Here is a 6,000-nt window from a genome sequence, read left to right as displayed (position 1 = left end):
GGAGTTTTCCTTGTGGGGGAGGTTTTTGATAACAAATTCAATTTCTGTGATACATATAGAGCTATTCCAACTTTTAATTTCATTTTGAGTTAGTTTTGGTAAGTTGTGTTTTTCAAAGAATTTGTTTCAATTAAGTTGTTGAATTTATTGGCATGAATTTGGTCATAATACTGCCTTACTATTCTTTTATTTTTTTTGTACATGGATCTTCAAAAAATATGGAACGCTTCACAAATTTGTGTGTCATCCTTGTGTAGGGACCATGCTAATCTTCTCTGTATCGTTCCAATTTTAGTATACGTGCTGCCGAAGCGAGCACCTTGCTATTCTTTTAAAAAGTATTCATTGTAAAATAAACCACAAGTGTAGAAAACACACACAACAAATGTAAGGCTTAATGAATTATTCTAAGGCAAACACTCCTATAACCATTGCCATGTTAAGAACTAGAACCCACCCACAAGTCCTGTCCATGTGCCCCATCCCAATTATAATCCCCTTCCTCTGCTGATAAGCAACCATTTCCTGATTACAGTATTCACTTCTTTGTATTTTATTTTATATCTTTATCATCCAAATGGACATCCTTAGATACTATAGTCTTGTCCACTTGAAAACATTTGATGTCTTTTTATTTTATTTTATTAGAGTGTAGTTGATTTACAATGTTGTGTTAGTTTCAGGTGTACAGCAAAGTGATTCACTTATACATATACATATATTTATTCTTTTTCAGATTCTCTTCTCATATAGCTGATCACAGAATACTGAGTAGAGTTCCCTGTGCTATACAGTTGGTCTTTGTTGGTTTTCTATCTTAGACAACCAACATAGTATGTATATGTTAATCCCAAACTCCTGATGTACCCCTCCCCCACATGTCTCCCCTTTGGTAACCATAAGTTTGTTTTCGATATCTGTAAATCTGTTTCTGTTTTATAAATAAGTTCACTTGTGTCATTTTTTTTAAAAATTAGATTCTAAATGAGTGATCTCATATGATATTTGTCTTTCTCTGTCTGATTTACTTCACTTAGTACATTTGATGTCTTTTTAAGTCTCTTAATTTAAAGTCCCCCCTTCATCCCTTTCTTAATTCCTTACAATTTATTTGTTGAACAACCTGGGCCATTTGAAGTATAGAGTTTATCACAGTCTGGATTTTGCTGATTACGTACTCATAATGCAGTTCTGAATGGTCCTGTGTTCTCAATATTTCCTGCAAATTGGCAGCTGGATCCAGAGGCTGAATCAGACTCAGATTTGATGACTTCGGCAAGACTCTAAGAAGCATATAAATACAGTCTCTATGCTTGCAATTCTTTTCAGGTGTTGATGTTTATTGCCGGTGGCCATTTATTCGTTGAGGATGCCATTAATTCTACAATTTTATTTATTCATTGAAATACTTTCATAAAGAGAAACATCCTCTTACCTACTATTTGGTTTCTGAGGGTACGGTTCACATAGGAAAGGCAGAATAAATGTTTGATTCTTTTTTCACCAGTTTTGAAGATAATGAATTGAATCCCTATCATCCTCCAAAGTTGACCACTTTAAAAAATACCACTATGAAAAAAATATATATCATTATGAACCTATGGATTTATATATATTTGATGGGTTTCAATCATCAATTAGAATTGTTGTCATTATTGAACTGCCAAGTGCCCCAACTTTGGCAGTGGAGTCTCATTATACTGGCTCCTTGGTTCTTTTGACGTGACTCTAGTAATCTTTTTTTTTTTTTTTTGGCTGCGTTGGGTCTTCTTTGCTGCGCATGGGCTTTTGGGCTTTCTCTAGTTGTGGTGAGCAGGGGCTACTCCTTGTTGCGGTGCATGGGCTTCTCATTGCGGTGGCTTCTCTTGTTGCGGAGCATGGGCTCCAGGCAAGCGGGCTTCAGTAGTTGAAGCGCGTGGGCTCAGTAGTTGTGGCTTGTGGGCTCTAGAGCACAGGCTCAGTAGTTGTGGTGCACGGGCTTAGTTGCTCCACGGCATGTGGGATCTTCCCAGACCAGGGCTCGAACTCGTGTCCCCTGCATTGGCAGGCAGATTCTTAACCACTGTGCCACGAAGGAGGTCCCAACTCTAGTAATCTTTGATAGCTTTCCTTCTGTTTGGTTTGACAAAATATTCCTGGGTCATCTTTCTTCTATACTTCTTGCCCCAGACTGCAATCAACCATTTCTCTAAGAAGCCTTCAGTTTTTTAAGTAAGAAATTATATTTCAAGACCACCGCCAGGCCTTTTCAGTGGACAGAACTACAGATTCAGTGGATAGACTTTATATATATAGTACACACACATACACACACTAAAATAATTCAGGAGTACATAGTGATACTTTCAATTCAAATTAAAGACTCAAGAACATTTACTTAATCTCTTCTCTGGCTCCTTTCTTCCATACTGAGAATCTTAGTTTTTAAGGACACAGGAGATGATAGAATATTCCATAATTACTCATTTCTTTTATCTCATACACAAAGCACTCTCAGAATAACAATATTAATACTACCACCAATATGATTACTGAAAACATTAAAAAAGTATTTTGCAAATGCAGTTGCCATTCTCCACCTCATTAAACAACTTTGTAGTGAATCTACATTGTCAGGGCATATAGTCATGATATGCTATACTCTTTTTTCTTCTTAGCCTCTATGTAGTTTTAGTTCTACAAGTAATCTTATAATATTCACCTCCAGTCCTTAAGTCACTCTACTCATTTTGGTTATCTGAAGTTAGTTTTCTACTAGATTCCCCACGAAAAGCCCTTGGGAACAGTATTCTCTGAGATCTTACATGTTGATAAGTTTGTGTCCTTCATACTTATTAAGTCTTTTGCTAGGTTCACACTTTACTTTCTTGAGTCTCTTAAATATGTTACTTCATTCATAAAGTATTTGAAAAGTCTAATGATAATCTAATCTTCCCTTCTAAGTCATGTGTTGTGTATTTTTTTAGATGGCCAAAGTATTTTTTTCTTTAAAGTTCAGTCATTTTATTAGAATGTCTTGGTGCTGGTCATTTGGGGACTATATTCTCAGCTTTGAAGTATGATCTTTGAATGTGCAGCTTCAAATTTTTCTTTATTTCAGGAAAATTTTCTTCAATAGTTTTTAGTGTTTTTTCTGTTCCTTTTTTTTTCTTCTTCAGGGACTCTATCTATCTCTCTATCTATCTATCTAACTGTCTATCTATCTATATTTTAGTCTTCTTTGCCTATTTTCAGTATTGGTCATTGTGTTTCAAATCCTTTTTACCTTTCTTCATTTCTTTTTGATTTAAAATTTTTTCTTTTCCATTTTATTTAAGGCATTATCTATTGTGTTTATTTGCTGTTGTGTACTTTCTAGTTTGGTCTTCATTTCTAAAATGATTTTTTTCTTTCATTTCTAATTCTTTCCTGAGACCTGTCACCTCATTTCCGAGTTTTTCTTTTTTTTTTATTATATGAAACATATATTGTTATTTATCAACATTTTTAAAAGGACATGATATAGAGCAAGTATTGTTTTCCAAACTTATTTGAGCACACAGTTATACTAATATATCACAAATAAATGGTTCTATAGGAGGAATAAATGAGAGCTCATGTGCAAGAACTAAGGAAACGTATTAAAGAGAGACATTTTCAAGAGTGTGACCATCAGTAGCTTCAACTAATCATGTCTTAAACTTGACCAGTTGATTGGAATCCCCTGGCTTAGATAATAACTGATTTTTTTCTTGAGTCCAGTATGGGGAGCCCCTGAGCAGATGCCAACGTATCTTAGGAATATACAGTTTGGTGCTGAAAACAAGATACACATACATTTGAAAACAAATAAATATATCATCTGAATGGGATGGGGACTAAGTTTGGAAAGGATTTCTCAGGGAGACCTGATTTGTGCATTTGGCTAGTAACAATTGGCCAAGAGGGTAGGGACATCATAGGATATATAAAATGGCCTTGGAAGCAAGGAATGGTGGGATTAAAAAAAAGCATACTGGCTTGCTTAAAGTGGGGGCACCAAAGTAAAGACATTTTAAGATTGAAGGAAGATCAAATTTTAGATTTGATAGGAAAGGCACTAGGACCACTGTCAATTTTTTAGTACGCTGGGTGAGGCAAGAGATTCAGGTCAAAAGATTTCAACGGGGACTTCCCTGGCGGCACAGTGGTCAAGAATCCACCTGCCAATGCAGGGCACACGGATGCGAGCCCTGGTCTGGGAATATCCCACATGCTGTGAAGCAACTAAGCCTGTGTGCCACAACTACTGAGCCTGTGCTCTAGAGCCCGTGAGCCATAACTACTGAGCCCACGTGCCACAACTACTGAAGCCCATGTGCCTAGGGCCTGTGCTCCACAACAAGAGAAGCCACAGCAATGAGAAGCCTGCGCACCACAACTAAGACCCAATGCAGCCAATAATAAATTAATTTTTTTAAAAAAAGAAGATTTGAATGTTATTTGCCTGAGATAGTACTGAGTTTTTCTTTTCTTGTTTTTTTAACATCTTTTTTTAAAATTAATTAATTTATTTGTGGCTGAGTTGGGTCTTTGTTGCTGCGTGCAGGCTCTCTCTAGCTGCGGCAAGCGGGGGCCACTCTTCATTGCAGTGCACAGGCTTCTCATTGTGGTGGCTTCTCCTGATGTGGAGCACGGGCTCTAGGCACGCGGGCTTCAGCAGTTGTGGCACATGGGCTCAGCAGTTGTGGGTCGCAGGCTCTAGAGCACAGGCTCAGTAGTTGTGGCACATGGGTTTAGTTGCTCTGCGGCATGTGGGATCTTCTCAGACCAGGGCTCAAACCGGTGTCCCCTGCATTGGCAGGCAGACTCCCAACCACTGCACCACCAGGAAAGCCTTTTTTTTTTTTTTTTGGTGGTAGTTGTGTCCCCTGCATTGGTAGGCGGATTCTTAACCACTGCGCCACCAGGGAAGCCCTATAATGTTTGTTTTAACATGTCATATGCATGTTAAAGAAACTAAGAGAAGAAAAAAATTTTTTTAAGCCAGACTTTTATAATAACCAACAGTATTAGTTTCCTATGGCCACTGTAACAAATTACCAAATTTAATGATGTAAAACAACACAAATTTGTTACCAAACTTAGTGGTGTAAAACAGCACAAACTTATTACCTTACAGTTTTGGAGGTCAGAGGTCTGAAACGGGTCTCATTAGGCTAACATCAAGGTGCCAGAAGGGTTGCATTCTTTTCTAGAGGCTCTAGGGCAGAATCTGTTTCCTTGCATTTTCCAGCTTCTAGAGGCCATCTGCTCTCTGACACTGACTCTTCTGCCTCCTTCCTCCACTTATAAGGACATCTATGACTACACTGGGTCACATAATCCAGGATAATCTCTTGATCTCAAGGTCAGCTGATCAGCAACCTTAATTCCATCTTCAATCTTAATTCTCCTTTGTAAACTATCATATTCATAGATTCTGGAATTTAGGTCAGGGATGTCTTTAATGGGTCATTATTCCACCTACAATACTGACATATTTATTATTTTTGGTGATCTCCCTTCCTGTGGATTATTTGGTGTCATTTTCCTTTAGTCTGAAGAACTTTCCTTAGCATTTCTTGTAGTACAGATCTGGTGGTGATGATTTTCTGTTTTTATTGATCTGAAATTGTCTTTATTTTTTTTTTTAATTAAAATAAACTTTATTGAGATATAATTTGCATATAAGAAAATGAACCCATTTTAAGTTACAGTTTGATGAGTTTTGAAAATGTATACACTGATGTAATCATCATTACAATCAATACATAGAACATTTTCATCACCTCAAAAATTTATCTCATGACCCTTTGCAGCCAGTCTCTCTACTGCCCTGGCCCCAAGCAACCATAGATCTGCTTTGTATTAATGAAGATTAGTATTTCGTTTTAGAATTTCATGTAAGTAGGATAATACAACATGTACTTTTTTTATGTGTGGCTTTTTTTGTTCAGCATCATGTTTTTGAGGTTCATACATATTTTATGGATCAGAAGT

The 6,000-nt window shown here is 37.0% G+C and overlaps 1 non-coding gene across 1 annotated transcript; it reads right to left on the bottom strand.

Moving 5' to 3' along the window:
* Positions 1–212: 212 nt before the first annotated feature.
* Positions 213–319, bottom strand: LOC112400445 (U6 spliceosomal RNA). Its single transcript, XR_003003404.1, has one exon. It is a non-coding gene; the product is annotated as a U6 spliceosomal RNA (small nuclear RNA).
* Between the last annotated feature and the right edge of the window lie 5,681 nt (positions 320–6,000).

The sequence above is a fragment of the Neophocaena asiaeorientalis genome, unplaced genomic scaffold (assembly GCF_003031525.2).
Source record: "Neophocaena asiaeorientalis asiaeorientalis breed wild unplaced genomic scaffold, Neophocaena_asiaeorientalis_V1.1 scaffold51, whole genome shotgun sequence".
In the NCBI taxonomy this organism is placed as follows: Eukaryota; Metazoa; Chordata; class Mammalia; order Artiodactyla; family Phocoenidae; genus Neophocaena; species Neophocaena asiaeorientalis.
This window is presented reverse-complemented; position numbering and strand designations above follow the sequence as displayed.